General features: G+C 31.0%; 1 long non-coding RNA gene across 2 annotated transcripts in view; it reads right to left on the bottom strand.

Moving 5' to 3' along the window:
* Positions 1-18,254, bottom strand: part of LOC105338061 (uncharacterized) — a 29,870-nt gene extending 11,616 nt beyond the window's left edge. Inside the window, exons 1-3 of one of the 2 annotated variants that reach the window (XR_004599390.2) lie at positions 18,119-18,254; positions 14,886-15,263; positions 11,530-11,556 (exon numbers count right to left, since the gene is read on the bottom strand). This is a non-coding gene — a long non-coding RNA (uncharacterized lncRNA). The remainder of the gene's footprint in view (positions 1-11,529; positions 11,557-14,885; positions 15,264-18,118) is intronic. The other variant, XR_004599389.2, reaches the window with a different exon arrangement.
* Positions 18,255-19,096: the final 842 nt, after the last annotated feature.

The raw sequence follows: 19,096 nt of genomic DNA, 5'->3' as shown, positions 1-19,096 counted from the left end.
TCCCGGGGGTTGTTACTATAATTTTAGCGAAAAACTTAAGATCACATTAGAGTGCATGACCTAATATTGAAAAGGTAAACGACTCTTAGAGAAAATAATTTTCCCATACTTGTTAACTATCAAGATAGGTTTAATGTGTATATATTTTCATAGATAAACTAACAGAAGGTGGCTAGTATACGTGTTTTATTGAAAACAACCCCCAATCCTACATCCCCAAGGGCAGAGATAAACTTTCCCTGTGGGCATTTAAATAAAAGAAAACTCATGAATGTTCCAGCTATCCCATATTCGATCCCATATTCGATACTCACCATCTGGTATTTATACCAAAATCATGTTACATGTACTGCTAATCAGTGTTTTTTTTGCTAGCCAATGATTACTTTACTATTAACAAGTCTATTTGTTTAATTAGAAAGTTTAAAATTGTTTTGTTTTAAAAAATGAAAAAAATTGTAAAACTCTTTCAATCATACAACTTCTTTTTTTACATTAATTTAAATGATGAATTACTAATTATGAGCAACAAGGGAAATAACTCTATTATGAACAAGCAAGGAAAGATAACTTAATAAACCGTTAACCAACCCCCCAACCCCCCCCCCCTCACCCCCCCTCACCCCCCCCCCCCCACACACACACACTTTAAACTCTTTCTTTTTCACAATTCCAGATCAGAATAATATTAGAAGAGATGGCCATTTACCCCCCTCGCCTTCCCGGAAAAGTCATAACCCATACCCTAGGGGACATGGAACTTACAACTTTGGTAGAGGTCTTTATCCATAATTATGAATTCAATTCAGTTTTCGTTACAAATATTTGGGAGTAGAGATGTTGATTTTTAACTTGCATAAACACTTTGTGACCATTTCAGCCTCGCCCTAGAGTCAAACGTATATCCCAAGATTTGAGATTTACAATCTTGGTAGAGGGCTTCCTGGTCTACACAATCATTCTTACAGATGTGTGGAAACAGAGAAGAAGATTTTTAAACATTTATGCTTACACTACCTGGCCATATTGGCCGGCCATATAGCATTAATTACTAACCCAGGGGCCATGAATTTTACAATTTAGGTAGATGAGTTCGTGGACATAATAACCATAACTTTTTCCCACGTGGGTGGGGGTAAACTAGAAGATTTTCTGAGATTTAATACATTTTCACTATTGGCCCAACTCTAGGGCCTTAAATTTCACATTTTAGATTTCGTGGACATTATTACCATGCATTTAGTTTTGAATAAATATAAACACAGTCGGATCAAGCATATCTTTTACAACATACACCATAGCATACCATAGCATGGACTTCTCTCAGCATAGCACTGAAATCTCATAGCATAGCATTGGAATCTCGTACCAAAGCATACAATCTCACAGAATTGCATTCGTCATATCAAACCATAGCATAGCATACAATATTATTCTAACTCGGTTTTATGTGTTTTTATTTGAAAAAATAAATGTTTACATAATAGATTCGTGGTAAACTTTGGCTTCTTATTATTTTACCTCGAAATGTGAGGAACTCGTTTGTGTATTGAGGCGTTTTTATTCAAATCTCATAGCATACAATAGCATAGCATACCATATAATTATGCCCTCCATTTCAATGTCTCATAGCATAGCATTGAAATCTCATAGCATAGCATACAAAACTCATTGCAAATCATTAGAATCGCATACCATATCATAGCATAACATTGTAAAAGATATGCATGAAATGACTGTACATGTAGGACTGGAGAAGATTTTCTTAGAGCTAATACATTTTACTATATGGCCATATTGGCCCCACCCTAGGGCCTGATCCTGAGACATGGGACATGCATTTCACAATTTTGGTAGAGGGCTTCGTGTACATCATAACCATACATTCAGTTTTTCCTTACATGTGTGGTAGTGGAGAACATTTTGAAAATTTGGCTTTCTTCACGGGTATGATATGCGATCAGCGATCAATTGAGTAAAAATTTCTCTAATCAATATGACGTCACAATAAGCAGCTTGATGTCATATTTTTATCAGAAATATGTCAATGTTACCTTTATCTCTCGTTTAAATTAATATGTTTTACGGTGCTACCGTTGTGGCACTTACGAGCTCTAAGAACCAGTGTGCGCGGGAAAAAGAACGAGCTAAACCTACAGTTCATCAAACAACATTTTTTTGCGCGGGAAAATTTTTTTGTCTACGTCCCATAATGCTCTATAATGTTTTCACCCGTGGTGCTATGCCAAAAATGGCCGACTTTTAACTCGTAATTTACAGTGACTTAAAGTTTGAAGACACGTTTTGAGTACCGCATATGCTTTGGCGAGACCATTAATTTTAAAAGTGGGAAATTACACACCTACTAACAGGTACCGGTCTCTCTCTCTCTCTCTCTCTCTCTCTCTCTCTCTCTCTCTCTCTCTCTCTCTCTCTCTCTCTCTCTCTCTCTCTCTCTCTCTCTCAATGTACTGTGTGAAGATTGTTTTTCTCCAATAAATGTTATGTAAAACCTAAATCCGTTTTATTTTTACAAGTTTGTTTCTTTCTAGTCAAATTTATTCCTGTGCAAAATTTGACTATCTATTGCGACTCTACCTTATTACAGAGAATCTTGATTTTGATAAACTTGAATTTAAAAAAAAAGAACTTCAAATGCTTCTTTCAAATGTGGCCTCACCATATTCCCTGGGATCTTGAATATAAACACTTTTAACTTCCCTACATAAACACGCTTCCAGTGTTCCAAAGTTACAGCATTTCTGACGCTATTTTTTTTAAGAGAAGGATTTGTTTGAATTTATTTAAAGAATTCTTTAAGATTTTCCTTAATTTATGTCTACATTGGGTAAAATGATTAAAAAAAATAATTTTGTATTTTTCAAAGTAATTGGAAGTAATTCATAAAATAGTTTTCTTTCAATTCCAATTAATTTTAAATAGACTCCAAAAATTAATTTCACTTTTCAGTTTAATTTCAAATACTTTCTTTTCTGATTAATATGAACATGTAATAAGGGTGACGTATACTGATAAATACTTGCATACCTGTTTGATATAGGCTTGCGTTTGTACAGTAAAAAAATGTCGCATAATAATGGATTTGTTTATATAGCGTATATAGGTAATAGTGTGAATGGGTAAAAGTAAACACAGGATGAAGCTCAGCCATTCAGTCAACTGAATGATAACTGAATGGTCTGGAAAGGTGACTGAATGGCACAAATATGCCATTCAGTCACATTTCAGTCACCTTTCATTTGACTGAATGGCAGAGATTCATCCTGTGAAATTTATAAAAATGGAGAGAAAAATAAGGTACAAAACAACAAGAAACATAAACACTAGAGAGAGAACGCATTCGTGGATAAATCAATATTAATACTGTATTCCTACCCCCATTAATCCCGGTTTTAGCAACATTGCAATTACACTACTGAAAGATGCTTCAACACGTTTCAGCTTCATTGAATCCGAAAAAATCCTTAATTTAATTATGTGTTCCCCCCACCCCCTAAAAGAACCCCGCTAAAACATCAATTCTTCTCAGCGGAAGTAATTATTGTTTAATCATTATTAAAACTTACTTTAAAATTCTACACAATTTTCAATTTTTCAGATTTTTGAAGATTTTCCCCTATCAATCCTTAGGTAAATATTACTGCTGCTCTTCCTTAACCCCGTGTATCGGGATTTGAAAAAAAAAGTTTTACAGAAGTTTCAGCTTTTATGTCAAAGTGATTTTTTAAAAAAAATTAAAAATTTACGAACATTGAATTTCATATAAAAGTTCAACTTCATAATGTGGGCCTGTTGAACATTGGAATTATTGAATAAGAATCTACATGAAGATGCCTATAAACAAGATTTAGCTCTTATTCCAAACAGTATTTGAAATAATAATTTTTAAGATTCCCCTCTTTGTATAAGAAAATTACCCCTCCCCCCCCCTAATTGATTAATGTAATGCAGATCATAGTTAAAAAAAAAACGCCTGAAATTTACATTACCTAAGGGTTATTATACACAATTTCAAGTTTTTTTTCTGGCCAGATGGTTTTGAGAAGATGTTCTTTAGATTCTTTCTATCCATAAAATTTAATTGCACTTTACGTTGCTCTACTATACTTCAGGATATTTTTTTAAAAATAACCTTGTCTCCATATTTCTTACAAGTTTCAGTATTTATCTAGCAAAATGTTTATGAAGTTTCAGAAGAAGGGTTCAAAGATTGTTCATAATTTATTGAAATAAAAAGATCCAACCTCAACGTGGCTTAGCACGACCCTCGTAGGTAATAGTTTCAACAGACTTGCAACCAAATAAACTAGTTATACTTCTACACAAATTTTAGCTATTCTGTTCACACATACTTGTATAGTGATTTATGCTAATCATTAGAGACTAGGCCTGCGCCTCTTAACCAAACTAAACTGGAATGTAGCTTCGATATAAATACAAATTTTAATCTTCACCAGGAAGTATACCAGTCCATTAGAGATCTGGAGGATAAGATATCAAAATTATCGGCAAGTAAGGGATCCGACAAATCAAATGATGATAACGCAGTGCATGTCAGTGGTTTACCTTACAAAAGTCATCTTTCCAGAAGGCGTGGGAATAAAATCACAGATTTCGTTATGCATCAAAGCAAGAACAGACTCAAAAGAAACAATGAATTCTAAAGCAATGAATCTTTTGAGTGGAGGTAAAAAGCAAAGTTCATGGTACAACGTCTAATACGGCCTCTACAAAACATGGCGGGCCGGTATACAATCTTGTTCATCAAAGAGCCTATAGACAACGGTCATTGCAATTCTTTTTGACATTGATGCAACGTTATCATTTTTTACAATAGCATATTTGAAAGGATGATAAGGCTGGGCATTCGTGGTTAAAAAAGTTACACAAGACTGAAACCCCATTAAAAGTGTAAGGAAAAGGAGATTTCAAATTCAACAAAGTTTGAATGTAGAGCCATTTGGTCAAAATTAAGGTGGAATGTTCCTCTGATAAGAGAGATAACTTCTGTAGTAAATATTATCACTTTGTCTCAGTTAGCTCTAAGTTTTAAGGCATGTAACAACAAGTGAGGTGGTGCTGGGTCCCAATTTATGTTTGAAGGGATACACTTATTTAAATTCAAATATAGAGAAAGGAAATTTGAACGGAACGAACTGAACCCCGGTCCTCTTTTGAAGCAGGGGGCAAAAAAGTAAAAAGAAAAAAAAACTTTTACAAAATATTACAAGAAATGTAACATAAAGATCAAGTATTTATGAAGAAATATCTACATGACTCTCCCCCCCCCCACCGATGAATTTTTCATTTTTTAAATATAACTTAATCTTATGTACTTGTTTAGTACACGTACAGTACTAACTGATGTTTTAGGCCAGAGAATATAAGAATGGAATATTTTTATTTCTATATCTATAGCTCGTTCACAGAACTGAATGAATTATAATTGGGAGTCCAAAACAGTTACAAATTCTAAACTTAGTGATAATCCTTTGAAACTTATAACATTTCAAATTGAATAAAGCTTTCCTTTTCTGAGGGAGCAGATATGGGAAAACAAAATTGAAAACAACCTCACCTGAGCAACAATTGCCTTAATTCTGATCAAATCAGCATTACAGTATCAACATATCTTGACAACTAAGTACAGTAGATCTCGCTAAAAAAATTGCAAATCTGCCAATTTTTATCCATCTCTTCTTTTTTTGGTAAATACCAAGCCCCTTTTGTTGTTGTACCTGTAAGACGGTTTTTCCCTATTCCTTTGTACCCCCCCCCCCCCCCCATTTCGTGGCCCCACTTTTCTCTAAGGAATCATGGTTTCATCAAACTGCATAACCTGTACTTTCACAGTAAGTACTGAGTTTTGGACCGAAAACTTTCCCAGAATATTTTTAAAGATTTTCTCTATAAATTCCTATGTAAAAATTCAAACCGCAATCACGGCCCGGCCCTACCACTAGGGACTGTGATTTTGCAAACTTGAATTTACACTACCTGAGGATGCCTCTACACAAGTTTAAGCTTTTCTGGCATAATAATCTTTAAAAAGAAGATTTTTAAAGATTTTCTCTCTCTCTCTATATATATATATGTAAAAATTCATCCCCCATTGTAGCCTCACCCTATCCCTGGACTATTATTTAAACAAACATCAATCTATACGATCTAGTGATGCTTCCACTCGAATTTGGGCTTCCCTGTTCTAATAGTTTTGAGAAGACGATTTTTAAAGATTTTCTCTCTATATAAAAATGTATCCCCCATTGTGGCCCCGCCCTACCCCCAGGGACCATGATTTGAACAAATTTGAATCTACATTATCTGAGGATGTTTATACGCAAAGTTGAGCTTTCCTGGCCTAATAGTTTTTGAGAAGATTTTTAAAGATTATCTCTATATATTCCTATGTAAAACATGATCCCCCCCCATTGTGTCCCCACTCATTCCCCGGGGATTATGATTTGAAAAAACTTGAATCTACACTACCTGAGGATGCTTCCATTCTAATAAGAGCTTTCATGGCTTAATAGTTTTTGAGAAAATATTTTTAAAGATTTTATCTATATATTCATATGTAAAACTTGATCCCCCAATTGTGACCCCACCCTACCCCCGGGGGCCATGATATGAACAAATGTGAATCTACACTTTCTGATAATGCTCCCATTTTAATTTGAGCTTTTCTGGCTTGATAGTTTTGATTTTGAAAGATTTTCTCTTCATATTCCCATGTCAAACTTGATCCCCCTCTTGTGGCTCTCCCTTGCCCTGGGGACCATGATTTGAACAAACTTGAATTTACACTACCTGAAGATGCCTCCACACAAGTTTAAGCTTTTTAGGCCGAATAGTTTTTGAGAAGATTTTTGAAAAATACCAACACATTTTCAATAATTCTCAATTATCTCCCCTTTAAAGAGGGCGTGGCCCTTCATTTGAACAAACTTGAATCCCCTTCACCTAGTAGTGCTGTTTGCCAAATTTGGTTGAAATCTGCGCAGTGGTTCTTGCGAAGAAGATGAAAATGTGAAAAATTTACAAAGACGACGACGGCAACGACGACAGACAACGGAGAAATTGTGATCAGAAAAGCTCACTAGAGCCTTTCGCTCATGTAAGCTAAAAATTGAAAAAACCCACCAATATCTCATTTGATTCAAGGCAATATATCCCTATATCGATATCACTAGTTACTGAAAGATTATTCACTTGATCCTCTTTTTGTGTTATGAGAAAACGCTCTGGTTTACATCTTTAGGATTTCTTACATACATTGATTTATTTACTATTATTTTATCCAAATTTAAAAACTGAAAACCTTTTTCTGAAAATTTAGAAACTGTGGCAGTTTATCATGCACTGTATGTAAACCTTCAATAGTCTATGATAAAGGAAGATTACTCTTGCTGATTTAAGCAATTTTTGTTGCAAACCTATATGCAAAATACTATTCTGAACTAAATTGCAGTGCTTCAATATGTTTTGTAATATGAATTGAAAATGTATATAACTTTATGATATTTTCATATACATTTTAGATTTTTAATTTTATGCTGCGTTGGTAAAATTTTGGTTTTTCTTATCACTATGTCTAGTTTTCTTCATATCATGTTTAGACACATTATCAATTTTTGAAAAATCTAGCTGCGCTTCATCACTTTAAATTTGTTTCATATGAATCGATTGATATTGATGGAAATCAATCTGAGTTTTTTAAAAACATATATGGCAAAATTAATAGCAGAGGGATATTACATGAACATGAAGGAGTTTTAGAATTGAATTTCTAAATTAAAGTCAATGCCTATTTACATATTTCTAAATTAAATGTATACACAAGGGGTTCATATTAACCGGCATATGAAAGGTCACCGTGGGTGTTCTGATGTAAGTTTGGTAGAAACTAATAAAAAACTGACAGTAAGAAGACCAGGGTGATAAGTTTAAAAATTCTTGGTTTGACTTTCGTCTAATGTTGTGTTGAATAATGATATATTGGCAAGTAAGTTTAGAGACATCTCTAAACAGAAGTTTGAATCTGGGTTAGCTTACTAAGAAAACCTTACCAAGATTGGTAGATTAAGGGCAGCAAAGCTGGAGAAGAGGAGCCAGTAATATTAGAAGGAGGAAAGAGAATCGGAGGTAGAAACCGGGATCCATGATATTATATCCAAAGAAGAACCACCGAAAGAGCACCATAATCAAGATAGCCATACAAATTGATAAATAAATATACCAGATGCATGGCACTAGAGGTATGAGTGATAGAATGGTATGCCTTACAAAATTTAATGTTTTAAGGAATAAGATTACGATAGGTAAATGAAATTATAAGACTACTTTTATCGGGAAATCTACTGCAATAATATAAATATCCATGCTATGAAATATGGGATAGTTGTCAAAAAACCACAGAAGAGATAGCTTGAGAATTTTTTTTTAGATAAGATGAAAAGAAGAAATAATCTGTAGAGTACGGAAGCGTATTAGTGCAACATATACACTCCCCATTTTTTTTATTTTCTACACTTTAAAGTGTAAAATTTACACTTTAATCTGAAACATTTACACTTAAAATTCATACTTTAAAGAGCAAAATTTACACTTTAATCTGTAAATTTTACAGTTTAATCTGTAGATTTTAAACTTTAATTTGTAAAATTCACACTTTAATCTGTAAGATTTACATTTTAATCTGTAAATTTTTCACTTTAATCTGTAAATTTTACACTTAAATCTGTTAATTCACACTTTAATCTGTAAATTTTACCCTTTAATCTGTAAAATACACATTTTAATCTATAAAATTCACACTTTAATATGTGAATTATAAACTTTAATCTGTAAATGTTACACTTTAATCTGTAAAATTCACACTTTAAAGTGTAAAGTTTACACTTTAATCCGTAAAATTTACCGTTAATTTGTAAAAGTCACACTTTAAAGTGTAAACTTCAAACTTTAATTTGTAAATATTACACTTTAATATGTAAAATTCACACTTTAATCTGTAAATGTTACACTTTAATCTGTAAAATTCGCACTTTAATATGTAAAATTCACTTTTTAATCTGTAAAATTCACACTTTAATCTGTAAATTCATACTTTAATATGTAAAGTTTACACTTAAGTCTGTAAAATTCACACTTAAAAGTGTTAAATTTACACACTATCCTGTAAAATTGGCTAATATATACATATACATTGGAGAATATTTATCATTTCCGATGGTTTGATCACAGCATTATGGATTGAAATATTTTAATTAGCAAATATTTCAAACTTTGTCTTAAATACAGTGACATCATAACACAGTGATATATTGTTTTTTTTAAAAAGTGGATTTTTCAAATAGATATAAGTGGTTTTATGCCTCGGCTTTTTTCCACACTTTTTTTGATGATTTTACAATAAGAATAACAAATTGTGTTGAATTACTGATCATTCAAAGAATATACATTATGTATCATTCTGTATAAGTCTCGATTTAGCATAAGTACGTTGAGTACTTTGAGTTGTGTACGTACTACAAAAACTTGATTTAAAAAAATTGTACTGTATACAAATGAATAAAATTGATGCTTTAAACTAGTAAAAGTCTTGTATAAATTTAGCAGGCTTGAAGACTGTGTATTTGCATAAAAGTGAACAAAAAGTCAAAACCCCAAACTATTGTTACAGATAATTATACACTTTATGTTGCAGCCACCATATAATTATGTGGTGGCCGGCCGGCCGCCAGATAAATAAGTGGAGGTCGCTAGTTTTTAGTCCATTAAATTATCACTTTTTTCTGCTTTTCTGAAAATTTTAATTTGATTAAAAGAGACGTGGGAAACGGCTTGCATTATAAAAGGCCCTTAGCGTTGACCATTTTTTTTGGCCAAGTGACACTGATACATATTGTCTAAGAGAATTTAATCATAACTGTTTCAGTTTTTGAAAAATTGAATACTGTTAATGAGAACTCATTTCTCGATTGAAATGTTTATTATTAAAGCAAGATCAAAGAAATATCGGACATTTAAATAAAACAGCCATGTGGTGTTGATATAGTAATTTACAGATTAATGTATGATTTTTACAGATATATGTGTAAAATCTACCGATTAAAGTGTGATTTTTACAGATTAAAGTGTAAAAGTTACAGATTAAAGTGTGAATTTCACAGATTAAAGTGTAAACTTTACAGATTAAAGTGTGAATTTTACACTTTAAAGTGTGAATTATACAGATTAAAATGTAAATTTTACAGATTAAAGTGTAAAATTCACACTTATAGGTGTGAATTTTACAGATTAAAAAGTGAATTTTACAGATTAAAGTATAAACTTTACATATTGAAATGTGAATTTTAAACTTAAAAGTGTGAATTTTAGACTTTAAAGTGTGAAATTTACACTTTAAAGAGTGAATTTTACAGATTAAAGTGTAAAATTTACAGATTAAAGTCTGAAATTTACAGATTAAAGTGTGAATTTTACATATTAAAGTGTGAATTGTAAAATTTTAAAGTGTACATTTTAATCTTTAAAGTGTGAAATATACAGATTAAAGTTTGAATTTTACACTTTATAGTGTAAAATTTACAGCTTAAAGTGTACAATTTACAGATTAAAGTATGAATTTTACAGATTAAAGTGTAAAATTTTTAGATTTAAGTATAAGATTTATGGATAAAAGTGTGAATTTTACAGATTAAAGTGGAAAATGTTACAGATTAAAGTGGAAAATTTATGGATTAAAGTGTAAGATTTATAGAGAAAAGTGTGAATTTTACACTTTAAAGTGTGAATTTTACAGATTAAAGTTTGTGGAAAATTTACAGATTAAAGTGTGAATTTTAACAGAATAAAGCGTAAAATTTACACATTAAAGTGTGAATTTTACACTTTATAGTGTAAATTTTACAGATTAAAGTGTAAAATTTACAGATTAAAGTGTAAAATTTTAAAGTGTAGAAAATTTAAAAAAAATGTGAAATGCATATGTGGCACTAATACGCTTTCGTAGTAGAGATACGTAGTAACCAGTGACAAGTAACCCAAAGAATTGAGGCGAGTTAATGGTGAAGTAAATCTGAAGAAGATGGAGCCATCAAGTTAATGTCTCTCAATAAAGACTGGATGCAGGAAAAGAGCGTAGAAAGTCCACCACCTACATTGTTTCCTTTGATGGAAAGTCTTTATATAATTACCCAATTAGAGAAAAATACTATACCAAACATTATTAACTCAGGTAAAGTCAAAACCTTAAAAGATATTATTATTCCTGAGAACGTATGACAAAACACACTACAGAACAAAACAATAAAAACAATTATCGTACGTTACGTTATGCTTATTTTTGTTATAATTATTCAAATCCCCAGAATGTTGTTAAAGCGATTAATCATCTCTATACCTTTGTTAAGTTTGAAATTATTAAAATAGCTTTTTCCTAAATCCACAACTTAAGGTGGTAAGCAAATCGCATTATTAGAATCGATAAATGTTTATACAAACAATGAGTGTGCATCCTGTTAGCTTCCACTGTTGTGCAGATATGAAAATAGATGGATTTTCAAGTTTTTTATGTAACCTTACAATGTACATAACAATATTATTGTTTATATTCCGTATAGTATACATGACATCATATTAATGTTTCTTTTTAAAGCAATATGGGCTGCAATTTTCAGTTGAAATTAAAAAAAAAACTATTTTCTACTAAATTGGCAAAAAAACAAAACAAAACATGGTTTTTAAAGCCCTTTAAAAGCCTTAATTGGAGCAAAATTGAATTATTGTCGTCCTGTACAATTATTGATTTGCTATTTATTCTTTATTTGAGAAATCTTTCTTTTGACAAAAATTAATGATTATTACAAACCTTATTTACCATAAAGGTTAAGTTACATGCAGACTTATCATACTAGTAGATTTTTGCAGCAAAATAAAATTCTAAAAAATACAGCTCATATTGCTTTAAATCTGATATAAAACTACTGACAAACAAGTTGATAAAACAGGACTTTCAACAGTCTCGTTTGAAGTCATCTTTTCGAACGTTCTATTGTCAATAGAACAACCTTGTCAGCAAGTACAATCCCCCACTGGGTTGCATGCTGATTTACGTTTTTCATACTAATAGTTAAACCATAATCATTTAATTGTCAAAGTTTTTTTCCGTTTTTTCTTCGATTGCAACAAAGAGCACACGGCGGGTGTGACCGGTCAGCAGAGGGGGCTCACTTCTCCTATGCATCTGAAACTACCTCTATCTTTTTGGAGGTCCGTGTTGCTCTGCTTTGAATTTGATTTCGTTTTAAAGATTTTTGAGGTCCTTTTTTACATGTAGACAATACAATACTTTAAATCATAAACTTTGTTCTAATATTCATATAACTGTACGTATGTACACATGAGGCATAGTTGCCGATGCAACATAATAGTTGTGTTTGTATGAGGCAATCCATGACTCAAAAGAAAAATACTTTAGATACATGTAGCATGACTTTGTTGGGCCAACGTTGGTCCAGCGCAATCAGTTACATTGGCCTAATGATGGCAAATCATGTTGGCCTAATGTAGTTTTGCTAATCGGTCTAGCATGGGCAGACATCGGCACAATGTAACATTTGTCATCTTCTGGTAATTTCCCAACGATGAGCCAATGCAAGTAACATATGACCCAACATTGGCCCAAAGTTAGGTCAGCGTTGGTCCAAAGTTGGGTCAATGTTGGTCCAATATAGGTGCAACAAAACAACTGAAACAATATATCATAACTTAAATGATAAATTTATTTTGAATCCAGAATAAAAGAAATTAAATAACCGATTTTTTTTAGCTAGCATATGTTCACAGGGTAAATCTGCATCCACAATTTTAAAACTGAGTTTCTCAAAACAGAATTAAGTTTTTTTACTGTAATAATTCAATCTCTTCTGTTTGTTTTGCTTTAGTTACATCTTCAATTGTTTAAAGTCGTCCAAATAAAACACTGTTTTTCACAAACATCTATTCAAAAGGTGAGTTGAAAGTTAATCAAACTGGAAGGTTGCAGCTTGAACATTCCCTTAAATAAAAAAAAAGATATTCAGTATGTGAGAGAGATATATATTTAAGAAGTTGATAAGATTGGCTTAATATCGACTGTAATTTGAGATAAATAATACTTACATGTTTGTTTTACTTGCTAGGCTGTGGCTTAATACATTTAGCTGACGTTAAACTGTAGATCTGTGCTACACAATGCTAAACAGGAGTGGATTTTGCCATCCTTACTGATCAGATATCACGATATCCATGGGAACTGGCCAGTGTTCACGTTGTAAAATTATGTCCTAATTGCTCGGTCAGTGAATGTGCTATCTCTTATCTCAGGATCGGCAACTTAAATTATACACTTTGAAACAAGTGTGCAGCATAATAGATTTTGCTGAACATATTCATCATTACTTTTGGCTTTTACAAGCTTCTTTAAAAGAGTAAAAATTAAACTCTACTTTAAAATGTTTTCCTGTATAAAGAGTATATATTTAACTTTTGACAGTATATTTAGCATTTGGTAAATTTATTTTCTAAACACGTTTAAACTATGAAAAAAAAAACAAATATAAACATAAAACCACAGTTAAAACATTATGGGTGTTTGAATAATTGAAATTGACCAACAAAATTTTCAGCAAAAAAAAAAAATGTAATCAAAGACGTTAGATCATTGTTTGGCCGATATCATATTGGTCTCATTTAACATTATTGGTAATTTTACAATATTTACCCGATGTTGGCCCAACGTTGTATTCGCAACTAACATTGCCACTCAAGTTATATATGTCAAGTGTACAGTGGCCCAATGTTGTGTTCGCAACTAACATTGACACTAAAGTTAAATGTGTCATGTTACAGTGACCCAATGTTGTCCCAAAGTTGTGTTTCCAACTAACATTGACACATAAGTTAGATGCGTCAATTGTACATTGACTCAATGTTGGTCCAACGTTGTGTTTCCAACTAACATTGGCATTCAAGTTAGGTGCGCAAAGTCTCAATTGGCCAATTGTTGGCCAATTGTTGTTCAGCCAACGACAACCTTACAACCCATAGCCAATGTTGGCCCAATAAAGTCATGCTATCTGGGACACATTTTGTTTTGTTTCGGTACATATTAAGTTATATTTAAACTACACACATCGCTGTAATGTTAAAGAATATGTATAAAAGTTTGATGTAACCTGCTCTAATTTGTACTGCTGTAACAACATAACGTTATGCATACCTTTACATACATTTCAGATATATATTAAATATCTAAGGAATATTATTCTTTACTCTGTAAAGTAAGCCGCTAAAACATCCAAGACATGTAATCCAATAGTCAACGATACGTGTATAATATCATGCATACATGTATCTAAAATTACCTTTATCTGATATATATATAAAACTAGTATAAACACAAAAGTTGTTGCTCTCAGCCTGAAGAAATCCGCCATCTTTGAATTAAAATCTCGGTGCTATACATGTACATCCGGAAGTGGAACATTTTTCATCGTGCAGAAAAAAAACTTATCTCAGAAAGTAGAAACTTAAACTTAACATGTTTTCTTGCTATTTAATCTAGATAAAAGTTATGATTTGATTTATTTAAGTCTCTGAAATATGTTTTTATTTCTGCATGAGGAAAAAAAATCAACAAAGAGTTATCGCCCATTGCATGGAATCACATTTACATGTTTAAAAATCAATATATCTTAAAAATCAAAACACGATATCTTGAAACAATCCATTTGAAAAAGAACATTTGAATGTCAACATATTAGTTTAAATATGTAAATAAAAATAATTTTTCATGTCAGAAAAACAAGTATACTCACATGTGTCTGTTTAAATCCAATTCAAATATTTATCCTTAATTTTGAATTCAAAGAAAAATCCCATGCACTAATTGTAGGTTTGATGAACATGAACAAAACGGGTAAAATCGGCTTTGTACGGAAAATTGATATTGACATTCACAAAATAGATACATCCACCCTAAAGTCATCCAAACAATCAACTATTATTCTTCTGATCGTTCTTGGATATTTGCTGAGTATATATAGTAATTGTAGTGGATAAAAAGGGATACGTTCATCCAAATGCCTTTTAAAAATTCGTTTAGTGAAGAAATTCATTCGTGTCCGATCGTTCTTGGATCTTTTGTGAAGATGTTGCCTGGTTGATACATGTACATTACATCTCTAACTTTGTTGCTGAAAGTAAAATTGAGAAAAAAAATATAATACAAAACAGCACAATTATGTAGAATGGATGTAAAATAACTGAAGATCAATTAAAAAAAAATCAACTGTACGGCTACTTTTGATGTATTATTTTTCTTTACATTTATTTAAAATCAATGTTGTACAAATATAATTTTAGCCGTTTCGGGTAAGATTTCGAAAATGATTTATTAACAAGTTCAGTTGAGAATGCCTTCGGTTTTAAGTTGTAATAATTATATAGAAAAAAATTATAATAGTTTCATCATAAGTTTAAGCATAATGTAAGGAAACAAATTAAAGAAACCTTTTTTTACATTATTATAAAAACAAAAAAATGTTTTTACATTCTCTAGTCTTCCTAGAAATTTTGAATGAAACGCATATTAGATTACATTTACCTTTTTTTATTTAAAATTCATTTTTATTAACGAAGCATGAAAACGATCTTACTATTAAGTTACAAGGGAATTTAACATAATTTAACATTCAGATTCATAGTTATCTTCAAAATAACAAGCACACAGGATTCTCTATTTCAAGCCGTTATCAATGTATCAGGCTTTAGCCTTTAATAAAAGGGATGGGTAAAAATAAGTTTTTGAAAATTATACTTACTTTAAATACATTCCACTACTCTATAATCTAATTTTATTCAAAAAACAGAATCTACTTAAGGTGTAAGGAACCAATAAAAATCGCCTATTTGGCGTAACATATTTTATATTGAGCTTTATATTAAAATAATGATCATACAAACTTTTATATTTCCTTTTAGTTCAAAGAAACATGATATGCAATTCGGAAACAATTCTGAAAAAAAAACGGGTTTAATATTTTGGATCTAGAAGCATCAACATTAAAATCAGTCAATTAGGGTTTTTGTTGGTTAGAAAACAAAAATGACAAGCGCAAAAAAGCAAGATTCATCAAGTTTCGTGCAAAAGATTTTTTATACCGATTTAGCGGCTATGAAGACGATTGCAAGTTTATTGTCCCCCGAGACAGCAACTGTTTTATTAGGCGAAGCCAATAAATAGGTATTTTATTTTATAGGTATTTTATTATACCGATAAACACATCATTTGTCGGCAATATACATGTTAATATTCTGCAACGTAAACACATTAGAGTTATCGAACTTTGAATTTAAAGTGGCGACTCGGATTAGATCAGATCTGTTCCGATTTTAGAAATGAGGGAAATCGAATGGCGCAATTAATAGTTTCACCATGGACAGATAGCACGAAAACTGTTTTACGGTTAAATAGAATAGCATGTATTCATTGTAAATTTTACATAAAGAAATGATCTTTTCTTTAAAACTTTAAAAACCCTCAACTAGCTGGTGAATTTTCTATACCCAGCAAAAAAAGCATCGGATGTTTTCCATAGTATATGACACAATAAGATATCTTTTTTGTAAAATCTATTGAACTGTGTTATCTACCCTATTGATATTGATATATCTCCCATGACAATTCGATCATTTGTCATTTATAGTTGAACAGCAAGCTTTATAAAAAAAACTGTTTTCTTTTCTCAAACAAAACATGTAAATACGGTAAAATAAAACCGCCTTTCCCCTAAATTTATATCGATCTTTTAAAAAATTAGTAAGGTTTTGTTGTGAAAACAAATTAAAACAATAATTTTCTTTGCTAATTTTTTTAAAATTATCAAATGGCATGTACAGAATGATCAATACTAATAAACTTCACAAAATTGTTAGGCAATACACTATCACATTTTGAGTAAAAAAATGTTCTAATTTCATTTGTCTATTCTATTTTAAGTAAGTGCAAACCAACGGTAGAATTCAACTTGAAAAAAGAAGTAATGGCGTAATATATTTGTTGTTAGATTCTTTAAACTGCCAGAACATTATCAAAGGGCTACTAAAACTGAACAACTGTATTTAAGAATTGTTCACCAAACTTGTGATCCGTAGAATCAAAACACGTTGTTTGTTACTAATAGGTACTTTAAAGAATGCTTTGAAAAAAAATCACCATTCAATCATAAAGAATTGAACTAAGAACAAACATGGGCTCATCGGCAACAAAAAAAATCTGTCAAGTACGAGCTGTAATCTTAAATAAACAAGAGTGAGCAAAACCTGTTCTAAATGTAAGGCAGGCAAATACCATTCTTTCTTCGTCTTATAAAACTCTAATGTGATAAATGTCATTAAATTCCAGTTCGCTGTTGTAAATTTAAATTGACATTCGAAAAGGTATGAGAGCTTATAGATGATTATGTCCGTCTATTTGAAATCAAATTCGTGTTGTTATTTTTTTTGGTTTTAACGCGCATGTTTAATATCAACAAATTCAAATTAAAAAAAAATATGTAAAAACAAACAAGATTAATTTAAGAATCGAAATTCAAATTTTCCCTTAAAATGTCTCATATTCATGAAAGAAGATTAATTATGGATTAAATAAAATACAGTTTTATTTTTTTTTCCTTTCATACATGTACCTAAGAAAATTTCAAGTAATCAATGATAGATTAAACGTGATACGGGAAGAGTTATTTTACGTTTTTTTGTATAGAGACCGTGTACCGAGTACCAACTTGTGATATCCCTTTTATTACCCAAAAGCCAACATGATGTATAATGTATGAAATATTCCTAAGTGAAATTAAATTGTTTTGAATTTAAACTACATCTTTTTGTAGTAAATATATATATATATATATATATATATATATATATATATATATATATATATATATATATATATATATATATATATATATATATATATATATATAACGATTTTTAAAATACAATGCATCGATATCGAAATATTATTTATTTAATTTTGCGTTAAACTTACTCATTTTGTCCAAAATTCTCCTTTTTAATAGACATCGTTTTCCTGATTCAAAACGGGTCATTTTTAAAAACAGGTATTACATGTACGCCGTATCTTTCTGAGACAGCCCTGCAAAAGCAATTTATTTGATTATCCCAAATCTAAAAATATAAAGATATTTAAACCATTATGCACATCTGATATCTTCTCTTTAAACACCATATTCAATTAGCCATGTTTTAAAACACCGCAAACAAATGTACAAAAGGCTTTTACATACTTAAAGATGAAATAAAAGATACCGTATGGATCTATTGACGTGTGTATTCTATTAACTATTGACTATGATCATTTGTGATATAGAGTAAAGCAATACCGTTCTACATTAAGTTCTACATTTACAGACGTAATTTTCTATAGAAGAAGTTGTTGATATATACTCAGTAAATGCGCTATATTACACATAATTTTGTTCGATTAAATGTTTAAACCGTGTTTTTTTAACAATAAGCAACACCCGGATAAATTGTCCAAGAAAATATTTTATAGTTTATATTAACATCCTACATAGTACAAATCGTTACATTATGCATAAATCGGACGTAAAAGTAACTAAATTATTGTTAATGTGCATTAGAACATTAAGTATTGTAGAATCATTTGAATTTTTGGACGTCCATGATCGTGGGTAGCCAACATTTTTCTGTATTGGGGACGTAATTTCGTTAAAAGCAAGTTCTAGATGTTTTTCAACAAAAGGCTGGTATATACCTTCATGGATAAGGGTTACCTACGAAAGCAACGAATATCAATTTGGCGCCCTCAGGAACAACGATGATTCCACAGTAAAAGACAATTAGTTAAGTCGTCTTATTGGAATTTGAGTCTGACAACATCATGAATATTTTGTGCTGTCCGTAGTTTTTGTAGGTTACTGAAAATGTTCACCGCTTGAAAATTTTTTAAAAACTAGATTGTGTAGAAATCAGCAAATTTCTA

The sequence above is a fragment of the Magallana gigas genome, chromosome 9, assembly GCF_963853765.1.
Source record: "Magallana gigas chromosome 9, xbMagGiga1.1, whole genome shotgun sequence".
Classification (NCBI taxonomy): domain Eukaryota; kingdom Metazoa; phylum Mollusca; class Bivalvia; order Ostreida; family Ostreidae; genus Magallana; species Magallana gigas.
Note: the sequence above shows the minus strand (reverse complement) of the source record. Positions and strands in the feature narration are given on the sequence as shown.